Below are 19,212 nucleotides of genomic sequence, written 5' to 3'. Positions count from 1 at the left end.
GGACCAGTGTAACCTTTCCTGTGTAAGTGTCCATGATATACAACAAAAATGGCGGTAAAACTTCAACAAGCGTGAACCAATCAGGCTACACCTGAACTCGGATGGAGTGTATATATACGGGAAAATTTTGAAGAACGGCATTCGGAAGATCCCCTGAGGATGACCAGCAAGTCGCGGATCTAATCGTCGGGAGACATGGACGACATCAACCGGTGGAAAACCCGAGAAACTTTTCTGCAACTTTACCTGCTTCTTTGAAACTTTTTTTGCTATTTTTCCAACAGTGCTTCCCCAAGAAACTCGCGAAACACAGTAATTATTTCAAACGGTCCTTGAATTGGTTCACTCCTGAGCTCTCTTAAATAAGGTCACAAGTAATTCAGCTGCGTTAAAAGTACATTCGTACCAACAATATAGGGGATGTAAGTACATGGCGACAGGAAATAATTCAGTTAAAACTACGTTTTATCTCAGACGCCATAAGTAACGCTACCAACCAAACTAAGGCAGCCTGGCATGTCATAAATAAGGAAATTGGTCTTTCAGGAGGTTTCTCTGACCTACCTTTTATACTTGATTATATGAATAAGTATTTCATCAACTCAATAGCTGACCTTGTGTGAAATCTTGATCTGACTCCAAGCTCGGCCTTGCCTCTTCTCCATAAATTTCCAACAATCACATCCCCTTCAAATGGAAGTGGGGCACAGAATATGAAATTCATCAAATCATCAAAAACTTAAAATATTCAAAGTGCATAGATGTTCATGGACTGTCAGTAAACTTAATTAAACAACTGGTAAATATTATTGATGAACCCCTAGCATTAAACTCATGTCTTCAATCAGACATCTTTCCTAATGCTTTGAAAAATTAAAAAACAATACCTATTTATAAAAAAGGCGATAAAACATTACCTTCAAATTATGGGTCAACCTCTGTAATACCAATTTTTTGGAAAATTTTTCGTAAAGGCTATTAGAAATTAAGCTATGGAGTTCCTCAAGACTTAGTTCTTGGGCCTCTTTTATTTCTTTCTATAGTCAATGACTTACCGTGTAACGTCTCATGCAAGTCCATACTCTATGCTGACGATACTACTTTTATTCACAAGACTAGTCACCTGACTAATACAATCACTACTTCTAACTTGCTTTTTACTAAAGCCTCAAACTAGTTTTCTGCAAACGGTCTGGTTCTAAGCAATGATAAAACTCAGTCACTCCTCTTTTCTTTGAGTACTTCTGATAATTCCTTGACCACCGTTAAGTTAATGGGATTTGATCTCGAACAAAAATTGACCTGGGAGCTACATGCTGTAGGCACACTTGGAAAATTGTCCAAGACAGTTTACATGCTAGGTAAACTTAAATATTTGATTCCAAAAGAGTACCTTATTCATGCATACTATGCTTTGTTCCATTGCCACATAAGCTATGACATTTGACTTTGGGGCCACTAACCATCCACTAATAGTTTATTTAGAATGCAAAAAAGGCAGTAATGATAATTTTCTTAGCCAAGGGATTACAGCAAGCCTGTATTCTGCAAGGTTGATATGATGACTCTCTACAGCCTTTTCATACATAAATGCCTTTGTAAAGTTAAAGAAAATCTGCGCTCCTTTAAAAAAAAGGTCAAAATTTCATAACCAAGGAACAGTGACACCCTAGACAGGTTAAGCAAAACAGCTACTTATTTAACAAATTAAAAATTAGTCTTTTTAACAGATTGCCCTTAGAGGCTAAAGATGTGTGCATGCTAAATAAAAAAAAATTGTCCGTAATTGGCTAAAAATAAGCCTTTTACTCGGTAAATGAGTTTTTCGACTATGAAATTGTGTTTTCCTTTGTAGATTTATAATCATATGATTTGCCACATGTATTTTGCGTATTTGTTTATTGACTTGCTTTATTTCAACAATATGTAAAAAAGTAGACTCACTCAACATATCCTATGTATATGAGGAAGACTATTGCAAATCCAAATTGGTTAATGTCTAATGACGTTATTATTATAATAAGACGAGGAGTACCTGCTCCCCCAGATTTCGAGCTAAAGACTGCAAGGCTTACGTGGTCCGCAATTAAATGCAACGTGTTCCAGAGTGAGCATAGTTGTCAGACTATCCTTTGAAGACGATGTAGAATGGTTAGGCCTCGCGTGGAGTGTGCTGCTAGCGTGTGGGACCCTCATGAAGTGGGACTGAAAGCTGAACTGAATGGAGTACAGCGCTGAGCGGCGAGATTCGCGTGGAGTTGATACGATAAAAAGTGCAGCGTTTTCATTGTATTAGGCGAGTTATGATGGGAATATTTGCGGGAGAGTAGAGCCAAGTTTAGGCTAAATTAACTTGGGAAACTCCGAGAACATTTTTTTCTTAGACCTCGTGAAACATATCCTTCGTTTACCTTCGTTCAATGGTAGACGTGATCTCGAAAAGATAATTAATGAAACAGACTGCAAAATAGAGATATTTAAAATGTCACTCTCACCTCTTACTATGAACGATAGCAACTGTGTCTCGATTAATAGAATTAATGGCGGCACTCGCTTGGACGACTCATTGCATGCTTTCATTTTCTCCATTGTTCTTTTCATTGCGCGGATTTATTACATAAATTACTAACTGCCGCCACGTTGGCAAGTTTTGCCTTCGCATGCATGAATGTGCACGCACTTTTATTTCATCCGTAATATTTTTATGACCGTGTTGTGCGCGCGTGGGGATCTTGTTGCATGTTGTATTCTGGTGATCCCTGCCCAACGCCTCAGAGGCGCCTCTCAGGTTTCTACATGTAGATCTTGTAGAATGAGGGGCGCATCGTGTGACCGACTGCCCCCACGGCGCATTTCCCCGCAACAATCAATCCTCTTCTGCAGGGAGTCAAGCGTGACTCTCCGAGGTGCACGGAGGAGCGACCCCAAGGGTCACGAATGCACGGACCCGGATAAACCCCCCCTCTCTCTCTCTCCCTCTCTCTCCGTGATGCCAGTCGTGCGTGCAATGGAGTGGCCCCCAATCGCAAGCAAATATCTCACTCACCCCGAGCAACCCTCTCTCTCTTTCTGCTGTCTCCTTCGGCCTATTTCCCGCCCGAAGCGCAGCAGCCACCCTCGAACCCTGCGCCTGCTTTGACCTCCTTAATGGCTCGCCTCAGCGGCTTAAGAAGACGCATCGCTCCCTCTTCACCCATCGTTTTGTTTGTATTTTCGGTGGCCTTTCACTCCTTTAAATCTAACGAGAATATTTCAGAAACTCAAAATGGACCTTCGTTAACATTTTAAAAAGATTTCATTTTGGAAATGTTTGGGCAAATTTTCAAAGTAGAGTTTCTAGCCAATGTCTCTACTCTACAATCCTGAAAATGTCGCGATGATAGCCTAAATTTGAAGTGAGTGACCTGCGGCCAAAGTTGATCTGACGAGGAGTCGGTGAGAATGCTAGAGATTCCTCCCCTATTGTGATAGGTCTAGCCGTGATACCAAAACTAATGACGTCATCAACTCATGAAAACTGGCCGGAAACTTTCGCGTTTTTTTATTTAGGGCATGGATGGTTGAGGAATACTTTCCCTGATCTTTACCTATAGTTTACTAAATTATTTCAATTGAGTTGACCTTTGTGAGTTGCTGTAAGACACTCGCGGTACGAGAATTATTTGACTGGCTGGCGAAACAGCCTTCCCGAAATCCTTTTCGGTCTCCGCAATTGGAGAAGGCGGGTAAAGGGGGATTTAATGGCTCCATGAACATTTCCGAGTTCAGTTCGGAGCCGAGCATATTAGTGTGAGCACAGCGCGAGTGAGCGGCAAGGGGAATATTTCTTCTTAATTGGAGACCTCATTCCCACGCGGAAGAGGAGGCCTTTCTTCAGACGGCGCAAAATGCCTCGGAAATTAGAGGAAGTTGGAGCCACTGCTGGCGGCCATAAATCTTCCTTAAAATCAGTTTCGCTGGGGTCTCCCTCCGCGGGAGATGGGCGATACCTGCGCTCTATTTACACACTGCTCGTCATCCTTGATTTAGAGTGTCAACGTAATCGCGTATTCGGAGGCCCAAGGTCTCAAGGTGTTTGTCCTTTCACGGGCAGGGCGCTTCCACCGCTGCGCCAGGGGACGGAAACACGGCGGGGGGGGGGGGGGGAGGTAGTGAAGGGGAGACCAAAGGCGTAAGATAGGATGGGATGCAGTGCGTGAAATACGAAATGCGTGGAGAGAGCCATTGAGGTTCCTGGAGAGGGCGCTGGCATATTCCTGCTCCCGTGGGCAGGACAATCCGCCATGTTGCTCTCTACCTTTGCTCAAGCAGAAATACACAGGATCCTACGATAATTATCTCTATGAAAACTCATCTTTTTCTATAGAGACAGGTCGACTATCCCTTTTTTTATCAAATAATCAAAGATATTAAGTTGAATACGCAACCTAAAGAGATAATCATCTTCATAATCCTAAGACTGGTTTGACGCGGCTCTCCATTCCTCTCTCCTATCCTCTAGCCTTTTCATAGCGACGTATTTCTTCTCTTTCTAATCCTTTACAAACTGTCCTATGTAACTCATTCGGGATATAATATTTACGTCATATGCAATAAATTTCCAGGGTTTGATGAAATTTGTAACTGTTGCGTTCCTTCGTTAATTTCTCGTTAGTCTCCGTTTACAGCGCAACTGACGATTTATTTTACACTTACGTCCCCGGTAAAAAACCCAATGATCCCGGTGGGTCGCTGTGGCGACCGCATCACTAAACAGGCTTTTTCTGGCCTCACTTTTATAGTGCACCAACGCCCTCTCCAGAAACCTCTGTGGAGAGCGGACCAATGTAAGAAACCCATTTGCGCGTTCTTGTCTCATCAACCAATGGGAAATTTTGTGTAGAGTCTGTGTGCTTGCATTCGGTGAGAACGGGATAGGTGCATAGGGAGCCCTGAATCTCTTTTGATTCACCCCCTCTCATAGGAATCCTACTTGGGTTAACACGCGCAAAAGGGATGAATTAAGTCGAATCGTACCTCATTCATTAGTCTATTTATTGCTCGGAGGCACGTTTGATGCTCTCGTGGAGGTACTATTGTAAAACAAAGTAATTTATATAATGTAGGCGTGCGAGGGTGCCTTGGCTGATAAAATAAGCCATTGAACAGTGAAAACCCACTTTCGAGAAACTCTCCTTCTCCAAATTAGGGATTGAGAAAATGCCGATGCCTCTGAAACTCGCGCACAAGAAATTGAACTTAATTGCCCAAGAGGTGGAAAGAATTGTGTTTGATCCAGGAGTTTAATTTATGTGCGGTGAAACACAAAATATGTGAGAAAATTCTGCGTCTTCCAGACGGGAAGAAGAACGGTTTCACATTTTAGGCACACACATACCGTCTACAAAATATGAGACTTAATTGAAAGATCTACTTACAAAGTATGTATGGAAATAATTCGTCAGGTGTACGCATGGAGCATGTTTCTCTTTTGAAGCGAGGCTTGGACGTTGACAGGAGCTGAGAAGTCAAGACTTGACTTGACTTGTAGTTTATTTAACTTATGTTATACAGGGTGTCCCATTTATCTTGACCACCCGAAATAATTTTTTGTCCAGATGGATATTCAAAAATGTGCCAAGCAAATGTTCATTAATCAGCATGATTGCCTTCCTTGTAGCTTTATTATTTACAAAGACATGAACAACGTTATGTCTTTTTTAAACGGCACCCTATATTTTTTATTCGGCAATTCATTTTCTCTCCTAAAGGCCTATTCAAAAATGTAGCACAGTGGACCATTAACATAAACACAGGGTTATGAAAAATGACGGACTCTCTAGCGCTTAGTGCAGGTACACGGGTATTGGAACTACTCCACTTGCTGACGTTGACGGTGAACAAATGAAAACATAGTAAAATGCACACCAGTCATAAGAAACTCGTCCGTAGTGAGTGGACAAGTTTCTTATGTTTTCATAACACTGAGTTTATGTTAATGGTCCACTGTGCTACATTTTTAAATAAGTCTTTAGGAGAGAAAATGAATTTCCGAATAAAAAATATAGGGTGCTATTTAAAAAAGACATAGCGCTGTTCATATCTTTGTAAATAATAAAGCTACAAGGAAGCCAATCATGCTGATTAATGTCCATCTGACGGCTAATGAACATTTACTTGAAACTTTTTTGAATTTGCATCTGGACAAAAGGTTATTTCGGGTGGTCAAGATAAATGGGACACCCTTTATTTAGTGGAAGCATTTGAAATGCAGTGCTACCGAAGAATGATGAAGATCTTTGGGACGGATTGGAAGAAGACTAACTCGGCCACATTATGAGGTGTAATGGCCTGATGAAGATAATGTCCGAGGAAGGGCAAATTGCGGCCCCGAATGACTTAAGTCGGACAGGTTGTTGTTAATGGTTTAAAAGGGAAAATACACTTAAATATGGAAAGGTCGGAGAGCAGAGTGGAGAGCTGCGTCAAACCAATCTTAAGATTGTTGACTTTCGATGGTGATGATGCAAAACGAAAAAGTGTGGATAAATAAGAGAGTTATGCGAAATTAATCGCAAGAGAAAATAAATTGCTAAAGCGAGGTGAATAAATTTACAAGAATTTACATGATGAGATGTTGAATCGTAAAGGAAGAATTAGAAAGAACGTAAAGACTGAATGACGCATGAAAAATAATATTCTAAAGTTCAAAATAGAACGACCAAGTCATTGAAGGAGATATTTGAAAGTGATGCCATGGAAGGTTTGAGTGGAGGTAGATGAGGAAAAGGATTAACGTTTTACCGAAATAGGCAAAATAGGCGCATTAATTTAGCTATTACTAATGCTCAAAGTATAATTTGAATATGTAGAAGTAGCCGATAAATTTATGGATTTTCAAGTTGGCGTTTTTTAGTTAACACGAAATGGCTTGCCTTATTGATTCAGAAATTCAAAACTGTTTGAGTCAATAAAAAATGGGAAAATGAAGAGTGTCTCTTTTGTCTCCAAACTGGCATTGCATCGACACATTCCAGAGTGCTTCTCCTTTGCAATTTCAAGAACAACCACCCGAATGTTTATATATTATTCTTGATTAGGAATACCCCTCGCGGCTGAGCTTAAAGCCACCGAGTGCGTCCACCGGGTAGCGGATGGTGCGTCGACCTCTAGATATAGAGGTTAGCTGCGAGATAAGCGGGTTCTCTCGTCGAATAAGCAGTCGTGGACAAAAAGCGACGGTATTCTGGGGGGTCTTGGTCTACCCTTGGGTAAAGTAGACCATTTAAATGATATCGAAACCTGTGAAGATACCGTAACTTGGCGACTGAGGGCCGTCAATAATGCCTCTCATCACCCGGGGGAGAGGGCAGCAGCTCTTCTTCACATGTGCGAAGGTGGAGACCATACTGGTCGGTACAGCGACACTCATTGCACTTGAGGTGTGGTAACATTTACTTTAACGGCTGTAGTACTGCGATGTGGAAGGCAAGGGGAAACCACCACATCATCATCCCGAGGAGTCGCAGCTACTCCACTCAATTTATATAATGACATGATGGAATTTTCTCGGGTAAAATATTCCGGAGGTAAACTAGTCCCCCATTCGGATCTCCGGGCGGGAACTACTCGAGAGTGTACATCGGTCAAAGGTGATAGAATGTTAAGGATAGGAACCTTCGTACCTGCGTTAGGCTAGAGTAGTCAAGACTTTAAAATAGAGGAGCAAACACTGGTGGAGGTGGATGAATTAGGAATAGAGTGAGACAAGGCTGTGCTTTGTCACCGATAATTTTCAACGTTTTCATCGAGAAATTAATAAATTAAATCAAAGAAAAGGCCTCAGGAGTGAATATTCCTGGAGAAAAAATTAGCATGATAAGATTTGCCGGTGATATAGTCGTCATGGCATAAAAAGAGAAGGATTTGAAAATCTTGTGGCTAATATGGGTATATAGGGTAATGAGTAAATATCAATTGAAAATAAACACAAAGAAAACGAAGATATTAGTACGCAACAGAAGAGAAGAAGTCAAGACCAACATAAAAATAGAAAAGCAAAAACTGATAGAGGTGGATAGATTTTGTTATTTGGGGAGCAGGATCATTAGCGACGGGAGCAAGGAAGAAATTATCTGCAGAATAGCCGAAGCGAAGAGAGCATTCCACCGAAATAGAGACCTGCTTACAAAGGGAAGCTTAAATATTGAAGTAAGGAAACAATTTATAAGAACCTACATTTGGAGTATGCTCCTATATGGAGGTGAGGCATGGACAATGACTGCAGCGGAGAAAGTAAGGATAGAGGCCTTCGAAATGTGGTGCTACAGAAGAATGATGAATATCAAATGGGTCGACCGAGTTAGTAACGAGGAAGTCCTAAGAAGAGTGGGAGAGAAGAGAAGCCTCATGAAAACCTTGAAAAGAAGACGGAACAACCTTATAGGCCACATCTTGAGACATTATGGCCTGATGAAGACAATCGTCGAGGGACAAGTGGAAGGCAAGAACGGAAAAGGAAGACCTCAAATGAAATACATGGAACAGGCAAAGAAAGATATGGAAGAGATGAAATAATTAGGTATAATAATATTAGCTGATGGGAGAGTTGAGTGGAGAGCCGCGTCAAACCAATCCTAGGATTGTTGACCAGTGATGATGATGAAGGAATACATCGTACAAAATGCAAGGAACGGGTAAAGAGGGATTTGAAAGAGAAGAAATACCTAGGTGTCGAATGATTTTATGATGTAAGAATTGAGTGGAGAGTCTCGTGAAACGAATGTTAGGATTGTCAAGCAGTGATGTTGATGATGACTTTTATTATGACACGAAAGCATGTACAACTCATAAATGCATTAAAATGGCCATCGTGAGATTTATTAAAATTTTGAAGTCATAAAAACGAAATTTTTGAACGATTAAACTTTTTTTAAATTGCATTTTCGGGTTTTTCAAAGATTGTCTAATGGACAAATCCTCAGATATGTGTTTGCGTTGACTTTGTAACTTCCCAGGAATCCGATTAAGGGAGCCCTCTCCGCTGTCACAAGTTTCATTTCCGACTCATCATCCATTTCTTCTTTTTGTGCTTTTCATAATCTTTATTTACGCCTCGATGATCTTCATCCTACAGTTATTTCTCAACGGCGCTCATCACAGACATAACCAATCTTCGCCGTCACGAGCCAATGAGGTGCGCACCCGAGCGTGACGTCACGCGCGAGGAGACAGCTCATTGGTGTCAGAATCGGTCACGCCTCCACGCGTGCGTCCCAGGAGAGGGCGCAGGCAGCGGTGGCAATCAGTCAATCCGTCGACCGCGACATTCAATCAGCGCGAGTGTCAACGTGCGTGATTCATTTGGCGGCGCGGCGCTACGGAGTGATCGCGTAGTACCGTTTATAGCTCAGTATACAAAAGAAGTGGACAAAAGTAGGATACGAAGATTTTCAACGAAGGAGCCAGGAACTTTGCAGCAATACTGAAAAATGGTTGGCATAGAATGAAACGGATGCTTATTGCCATGCCAGTGGGTCGTTGCCTGGCAACATGCCTGCAAAAATTCCAAGGAATACGTAAGACAAAACTTTCTAAGGGATGACATGATTCTTTTTTCCAGCAAAATCTTACAAAGTAAGTTCCTACTACAACTCACGGCATAAAAAGTCCCGGGCATGACTCATCCGCACCAGAATCGCCAGGTTTGTGTGGAAGGAATCCACGATTTATTTATTAATGGTACCGATCGATTTCTTTCGTCCAGCTGCACATGTTGTACATCACGAGGGAAACCCTCGTTTACTGAAAGTTGGCGGGCCCAGAGATACAAATTGTTGGATTAGCGGAGCAAACACGGGCCAGATCGCTGCGAAAGATAGAGGCAAATGCAGATTAGCTCTTTCAATTACATTAACGGCTGGTTCGCGCGGAACTCGGTCGGGGCGCCACTATCGAGGAGGAAATCTTCCGTGTTTGCGTATATAAATGGCTTAGACTCATTGTACTTGAAAACAGAGATTTTAAAGGAAACACATCGGTGTTATCCAAGTGCTTCTCCTGAAATTCACTGAAAAAACAAAAGAAGACAGTGAGAGAGATATTAAAATCAGAGTAGTTTACTGTACGTGCAGCATCTTAGTTTCGATCTTTAGCATCTTAAAATGGTTTGATTTCTCGGTCGTAAAGAGAGCAGTCGTGTCTGTTTCAGTTTATTGTCATGGCGTCTATAGGATTTAACCGCCTTGTGTCATGTTGTCTGAGGACGATAGTATCGATGGTAATCTCGCCAGCATCTTCAGATCAGAAGGAAGGTTTGATGCAAACTGGGGTTGGTATGCATGTGCACGCCGCTCGTTGAAGAGAATTTTCCAAGTGACCCAATCGCAAACCCAAAACACGACTTCGGAGCATACCCGAGTGAAGAACGGCAGGCGCAATTGCATCACTGCGAATTAGCGTAACCAGGCAGATGCGTTTGCTGTACTACGTTAGAATGCAGAACATTATATTTTCGTAAAGCCTTTTGGCGATGACGGGTTTTGATATTCGCTAAAATCAAATTTGAGTAAAATATGTCAATCAAAACATCACTTTATTTTTTGAAAATTTCATCCGGAGGGTGTACCAGGTCACGTGACGGTGGGGCGTGCGTGCGTGCGTGATGCCCGCAGGTGATTCGGATCCCCCTGCCATTCGCTATTTTTGATGAAATATTTAATATGCGGTACGAGGAACAATGTGTATTTTATCAAATAGAGTTAACGGTAGTATTCCCTTTGTCGATTGCTAAGAAAAGAAGACTTACAGGATATTTTGTTGATGTGGGATAAGCCAACCACGAAATGACAGCAATGTATCAAATGGCTGTCCAGGCAAGTTTCAATAGCAAATCAAACGGCCAGTTTACAAAATGAAGTTTAAACAATTGTACATGTGTGCCGTTGGCTGTGTTAAATGTTGTTTGCGTGAAAAAGGAAACTAAAAACTAATGATTAAAAATATATGAGAAGTTGCGAATTATTTTCACATGAATTTATTTCTCTTTATATATATTTTTTTCTTTTTTATTCACAATATAAATAGCCATTGCGAAGATTTTTTTCATTTTTACATTACGAGTTTTCCGTAATTACAGGAAAAATAGATGCAATAATAAAATTTAATCTGACATTGGAGACAAGAACGGAACTAAGTGATAATGAAAGAAGGCTAAGACCTACGAAAGACACATATACGCTTCAATAATTAAGACAGTGTAAAGTTGTGAAGAAATAAATGTTTGTAAAAACGTCGGCGGAAATGAAACCGATAATAATATGGTGCAGAACCCGAGAAGGATTCCTGGATATTATTTCACCGGGAAAACTTTCATCGCATAATTTATTTGCAAGATTTCGAATTCAAATACCAAACATGTTCATGTTCGCACAAAAGTTCCACAGCATTTGTATTACCACCAAAAATAACGTCAAAAACGTATCTTCTTTTTCTATGTCGTTGAATTTTGTTTCTGTTTTCGTCTTCTTGTCTCTCATTTTATATCTCCGTTTTAGTTTTACACCTGGATTAATTTTTCTTTGCCGGGAAAGGTTGGTCACGCTATGTACAATCAATGATTTTGTCATGAAAGCTAATAGTAATATTTTGGGAATTGTTTTCATGCTTTAAAAATGACGTGTGCCCTGTATTCGGGGTAAGGAGGTCCGCACTTTGGTCCAGGCTGGCCCACAAATCAATTTTTGGGATAAATTTGATGCAGGAATGGTGTATCGAACCAAAACAGTTATGCATCGGGGAACATGATTTATTAATGCACTAAAATTGTAAAAGAAAAATTCAACCTAATGAAAATAATGCACTAAGCATGTTTTCCCACATGATCACTATGCCATGTTTGCACTGGACCAACCTCCCCATCGCCAAACTTGAGTGTACTAGTGATTTTATTCCAACGCACCAGAAAATACTTCAGCATTATACACCTTCTTACAGTAGCGCATCCAGGATAGGAACAAGGGGGGGGGGTAAGTATGGGGCAAACTCCCAGAAGTATTGCGGATCCGGACAAAAATTACCATTCTATCTAGTGTAAATTGGATTTCCTGGGGGGGGGGGGGGGGGTGATAGCCTCCTTAGCCCCCCCATTGATCCGCCACTGCTTACTTATAATACAATATCCGTACTAAAAGCTTTTTAGTTGGTACTAACCTACTGCTATACTCTAATAAACACCGACTCATCAAACAAACCGCTCCAGGTTTACTTCAACGTATCTAAACGGATAATTGGATGCCACGCCAACAAGTACTCTTAGACGTAAGTGATATTTTGACGGACGTGATAGCCGTGCTAAACTTCTCCTCCATCGTTGGCGTCTTCACTTAAGTGACACCTAGCATGAGTGCACTATCACGAGTGGCCATCCTATTCTTGAGTGCAGCGCTTGTCCACCCTTCGACCCACAACACGAGGAGAGCTGAACGTGAGTCCAAGGGATCCTGGTTCGAGTCTAGGTCGTGGCATCCTCTCTGGAATTTCCGCACTTGAGTTCCCACGGCGAGGGCTTCCTTAGAGCAAGACTTCGCGGACTTGGCGTGCAAACCAGAGTCGCATCTCTCGCCCGAGGAAAGAGCGGTGAATGTGTATCGCACGACCCCCCAACGGATCCCCCTTTCACTCTCCCCCCCCCCCCCCAACAGAAACATCATCTCGAATCTGCTCTCGCGGGAAAGTATGTCACCGCTTTTTTCCTCTATCGAGTGCGCCATCTACAGCGGAGAGTTTTCTCGGAGTGCGCTTCAATTTCGCGATTCGAAAGTCGTCTGGCGATCGCATTGCGGATTCCAAAGGAAAGAAACAGCTGAAAATCGGAATGCCCGTGATATGGTTGCCAAGCACCGCGCATTTAAGCCCATTTACTAAAACTACCGATCGCGTCGCTCACGGTCAGAGTGATCCGAATTTCGCGGATCAATGGGGACTGGGACTGTTGGGACTGTTGACTGGAAAATGTATTCGTAACTATATCAAATTAATTACGTTTTAATGCAATTCCTCACGATTGTAAGTACAGCGTATTATGTGTTGATAATAAACGCATGGCTTTGCATTGTGCAGTCATCGTTGCACTGCGGAAATTATTGAAAGCCGAAAATTGCAAAGCGTCGCGCGCTTCAACGAGCTTCACTGGTGCCTCAATCGCATCGTCTTCTTAGCCACCACGTATGCATCTTCACGTCACCACTGAATTCTGCTCACTCTATTTCTAAATGCTTTTTAGACCTTCTCACGATTATTAGTGGCATAATATATGGAGGTAGCAATAAACGGTGTCCTAACAGCCCCCGCCTCAGACCAATTGATGCGATTTGCGAGGTAGTTCGTAGATGAATGTGTCAATTGGGGCTCTCATGTCAGTTTGGGCGAATGCCATCGCTGCATTCAAATCACCGTTTCCTCTCTCAACCTTAGCCGTAATGGACTGAAACGTTTAGGATTGGATATATTTGTGCTTTCATTGCGAGGCATTGTTCACTTTAGCGTTCAAAATACGTGGTCGTGTGACTAATTTTTCCCCCAGTTTTACGATGTGTATTCCTATGTCCCCCTAAATGAAGGTATCAATTAAAATGTAGTAGCTGCGGTCCTTCATCGTGGAATGGAATTAGCGTACATTACATCATTCGTTTATAAAAACCCTAATTATTTTATGTGTCTGCGGATATTTCAGTATTTTGAAAATGATTTTTGCATTGCATTATGGATACAATTCTATGTAAGCGTTCGTCTATTCTATAATTTACATTTATATTTATAAAGTCAGTGTTGCAAAGAGTAGAGGAGTAATTGCCGCCATTACATGGCGACCATTAACTTTTCGCACATATAAAAGAGTATTCTCCAGTCGTTCCTCTCTCTTTCGTTATACTCCTATGCAGTCCTATTGGCCTCGGCGCATTTTAATTGGCTTACAGAAGTCGTCACTCGCGGCGCTGACGGATAGAGCGATCCGAATAAAACTTTAGGGAAATAAACACTAATCTAGGCCGTCTCTCACCTTGGTTCCTTTTGGGTAAACACCCTCGTCAAGTCTTAAATTAGCAACGTCTTCGTTTCAGATGCTGGACTCATCCCCAGGGTTAATGATCTTCCTTAACTGCGAGTGGACGAGACTTGCATAGAGTTTGGATGTGTCATGATGGGGGTGGGGTTTTCGGGCGATGGTGGGGATTTCTGCAAGTTATTTTTTTCTTATCTGGAGAGTAATGGTAGCTAGGATTAGCTAACTCTTTGTCGTTGAAGTTTATTCGGGATTGCCACCGGATAAGGTTCTCCATCTCTGCCGACGTTTCGATGGCCGAGTCGTCCATCGTCATCAGGGCTTGATGACGATGGACGACTCGGCCATCGAAACGTCGGCAGAGATGGAGAACCTTATCTGGTGGCAATCCCGAATAAACTTCAACAACAGCATACGCCGGGAAAACCTCAGATCTTTCTTAACTCTTTGTCCGTCACCGATTGAATTGCTATTTTTCCCTCTCCACTTATCGGATTTAATAATGCTTCTCCCTGGCTAGGATTTTTAGATTCATCATGTCCGAGAAACCCATGGCTGTTTACCCAATTTTATTTTCCAGATGATATAGCGTACCGAAATCATATGTTTTCAATGCTATTCCTCGAAATTGTAATTACTCAATTGCAAATATTGAGGATAAATAGATCGCTTTGTAGCTACCCACTTCCGCGCTTGGGAAATGTTTGGCAAGCGATTGAATGGCGAGTGATTTGGCAGTGCAAATTAAGTTTCTATGGGATGGACTGGAACCTCTTCTGTGTATCGAGGGATGCCATCTAATGAAATCCTTGAAGCCATTCAGGAAGTAATTAATTGAAATATTCCTGTTGTTTGAAAAGAAAAAGAAAAAATACCAATTTTCCTAAATTTCCAATTATTGAAATTTGTTTCATCGGATAATAGGATTCGAGATGCTCTGAGGGCGATATGGAAACGTCGGCCTGCAAGAAACTAACCAGGTGGGAAACCCGAGAATATTTCACCGCTCCTGTCATTTTCAAAATTAAGATTCCTTTTCCATTTTAAGAATAAATGTGGGACCATGACCTGTAGATTTTTATAGACTTCAGCTTTTAGAAACAACTTACTTACCGATTTATGTATTGAGCTTGCGTTTATTTAGTCAGATAAACCAAAAGCAAAAATGGCACTATGAACACGCTAAAAAAAGTTGAAGCATTGCATTGCCATCTCTACAAATGGGAATAGAATTCTCAACCGTAATGAGCAACATGTAAACGATCCCTCGGCTGCCGCGGAAACTGTGGACTCGTTCAAAGGATTGCTAACGTGGCCGATTTTTAAGTATCATGCTCGATTGCAAAGTTTGAGAGCGAATAGACGCCCTGTGCGCCCTCTGGACAACCGGTTAAATGCGCACGCCTTAGCACGAGACACGGCCGACCGAATCGTCGCGACGGCTGGCTCTCTCTCTCTCTGCGTGGATTTGGGGGCACGCGCGATCAGACGCCGCCATCTTCTGGATTCTCTCCTGAATCGGCTGAGGCCATTCCGCCTTTCCCCCCTCCATCCCCTCATCCAGTTTGTGCGCAAGGACGTTCGACGACCCCCCCTGCCCCTCTTCTCCCGTTGGCAAGGCAACGAAAGTACACACTGCGCTCGCGCGAGACGCATCCTCATCCTGCGGCTCATCTGCGAATGCGATATTCCCACATCCGACTGACGACAGTGTCATCACACATCTCTATCTTTAATGAGTCATTAGGATCTTAACGATGATGATGGAGCGCAATACTAATATGGTGTGCCCTCGATTTTGACAGTCCATCAGAGCGTACGATAGGAGTCTGTATCTCTGCGGAAAAGAGGCATGGAAAATGACAGCAGCGGAGAAATCAAGTCTTTCGAAATGAGGTGTCACTGTGGTTCGAGTGATGAAGATCAAACGAATCGACCGAGGAAGGGTGGGAGAGAAGAGAACCCTCGCACAAACATTGAGAAGAAGGCGGAACAACCAAATCGGGCATACTTATGTTGAGAGAGCGTATCGTGGGGAGGATCGTGGACCTGGCAAGAGTGGAAGAAGGAATACTTCGAATTGGAAATATATGGAACAGGTAAACAAGGTTGTGAAAGAGAAGAAATTCGTAAGTGGGAAAAGGTTAGCTGAGAAGTTTGGGGAGGGCTGAGTGCGCCGAACTAGTCCTAAGCAATGCGTCCAGTGCGGAGGACTGAAAGTCTTGATAGAGAGAGAGAGAGAGAGAGAGAGAGAGAGTGGAGTAAATCACAAGTGCAAATGGGGGTGAGTTGACAATGTGCGATAAGTGAAAGGAGACTTCAGTTGTTGGTGGTGGACTCGCAAAATACCTCAAAACTCTCATTAGAGACAGTGTCAGAATTTGAAACGATATCCTTGGTCTGAGATTGGTCGCAGAATTCTAATAGCGGCGTAAATTTTAGTACTTTTACTTCAACGGCACATTTTTGAGACTCGAGTCTCGGAGACGTCGCGGAAGACGAGACTGGTCTCCGATCGACACAGCTCGGAAGATGATGACGGGATGAAGAATCGAGAATCGGTCTCCAATGGACGTTTGACGGTTGCTGGCCAGCGATGACGACTATAAAGTCTTTGTGATTTTTACTTTGTTGGTGTTGTGTCTATATTCGTAATGCGGTGTGCCTCCGATGGCTTCCTGGGTTGCGATGTTGGTGCAGTCTCAGCCGGTATGAATACGACTGTATGCTACCGATGGAATTCCGCATCAATTGGAACTGCAGTAAGAAATATAAGGCGTGATAATCACTCCATATTCTCTAGAAATTCACGCGTAAAAACAATAAAGTCAATTAGGACCCTGCCTGTAGCCTCACGAACGGCGGGAGGCCGGCGAGTCGGATAAAATGTATTCAAGACGTACTAATTAATGATTCCTGATTCCTCAACGATTTAAACATCAACCCCACGCCAAATAAACATTCAAAACTTGGAAGCAGATAATTTATATTGTTAGCCTTAATCACCTTGCAGATCTTTCATTTTGACCATAGTGTGTGTGTTGATACATACATGTGATAAGGAGATCTTTTTGTTTATTAAGTTTAGTTCATCAACAGCCCTTCCCATTGGATTTTCTATAATCTGAATAGGGAAATTGCATAATTTTTATAAACAGTATGCTGATATCCTACAGTAAACACTCAGTACCGCAATATACTTTTTTCCGCTTAAAATTCAGTTTATACACTAGAAAATGACTCCCAAAAGTCTCCCGAGTTTCGCGGGCTAAAAAATACCGCCCCCACTAATATTTGGCCGTGACGTCATAGTTCAGTAGGAGTCCAAGATCCAAGCCCAAACTGCAGGTTTGGAAGAGCCACGTTGCGTTTAAAGGAGAACATGGGTGAAGTAAGGAAAAATTACAAGTGGTGCATTGTTTCTCTGTGCAATAATACCCCAGAAAAAATTTTCGTCTTCATTCCCACGGAGGAAATTAGAAGAAAAGCCTCGATGCATGCCGTCTGTCGGGATGAGCGTTACGGAAAAATAAGAGTATAATAAACGGAATGATAAACCCGTGTGCTATGTGAGCGAAGATAACTTTAATATAAATAATATTTCCATATTTCATCGACTGAATAACTTGAAACTGAGATTTTTCGATAATTCGGCCGCCGTACTCAACTTCACAACAAAAATCGAGATAGGTGTTTCTCGATGGTTACGATGGACTCAAATTATTTATGGCACTTGTTCAATTTCAGTTACGGAAGGACATAGAAAATTCCATGATGTTTAAAATCAAGAGAGGAAATATGAAAATATAGAGCAACGTTGATTCTCATGCATTGGAGTGCCAGCCAAGAAGTCAGCGTTTTCTTCTACTGTCGCCGTCAAAATGATGTGCCGCTGTACTTTGCAAATTTATATCCTGGCTTCACTGCATGCCATAATAATGAACAGTACGTCATTTTAAAGGAAATTTTATCTTAAATTCTGATTTATTTTATTACAAAAAAATTGAAAAATGTAGACACGGCCAGTGCAATAAAAGACTTCGTGCAGCGAAAAATTAGCCGTTTTGTCAACTTCATGACCTTTGCAACTCAACCTAGAGAAAACTACTACGTCTACAGCATTCATCTTCCACATTAATTTACACTCATCAGTGCGGATTAATAAAATGGCTTTTGGGTATTTTTAGAACTTCTATTTTGTTATAAATTAATGAAAATATTTAAACATTATCTTGTCCCATAGTTTACCCCGAAAGATAAAGGAAGTTGTAGATGGCAAAAGAATGGATTCCAGAGGTGGTCACAAAAAATGAATCGCAGCATTCTTTGATTTTATTCTACGCCGTTGCTTGCTTTTCAGAGAAAGTTGAGTGACAAGAGGAATGTTCCGCGGCCCTTGATTTGGAAACTGTGGAGATAGAGGAAGACGTGTGGATCAGCAATTTCCATTTAGTTGGTTGTCAGGATAAACCAAGGATCCATTTAAAGGTTGTCAGGCCATCGTATAAAGATAGGACTGATGTGCACCACAGGGGAAATGGGGTGTTTGAGGGAAAGTCAAACCCAAAGTTGCCCAAAGAATGTGCAGTTCTATGTTGCTCTTTCCCTAGTTAAAACCAAATAGAAATAGGATTGGAATATTTTCACCACGGGTTCCAGTGATAGTGAGAGTGCAGGTGATCACGGTCATCGTCGAAGGTCATCCCTCTAGGATTTCCGATACGGAATTTTTAAGTGACAACCGATCGCAATGACGATGAGCTCGCCTTTAGAGTAGGTTTCAGATATATCGTGAGAAAAGCTCCCAAAATTTATTAAAGACTCTGTTTGGAAAACATCCACATTTTAATGCTGAATAAGGAAGGATTTCATTACAAAAGTAACTTATTAACACCTGAAGACGTTGTGTTTATTATATTGATCGAAGTGCGATTGACCGATTCTTTCTGCAGAGTAGGAAGTGGCTTCGGGGTTTTGAGTCACAAGATGGTAGATTATGTTGGAAGTTCGTCTATATTATCGCTACTAAATTGAAACATTAATAGTCTGGCTTCCTCAGAGCTTCCTGTCACCCTCCAGGCAAGGTATTTTTAAGTTGAAAGTATCATCGACAGCTTCGAGGTGGAAATAAGTTCACCGTAAGACTCTACCGGACTGCCAAAAGAATACAT

The sequence above is a fragment of the Ischnura elegans genome, chromosome 4 (assembly GCF_921293095.1).
Source record: "Ischnura elegans chromosome 4, ioIscEleg1.1, whole genome shotgun sequence".
Taxonomy (NCBI): Eukaryota; Metazoa; Arthropoda; class Insecta; order Odonata; family Coenagrionidae; genus Ischnura; species Ischnura elegans.
Note: the sequence above shows the minus strand (reverse complement) of the source record.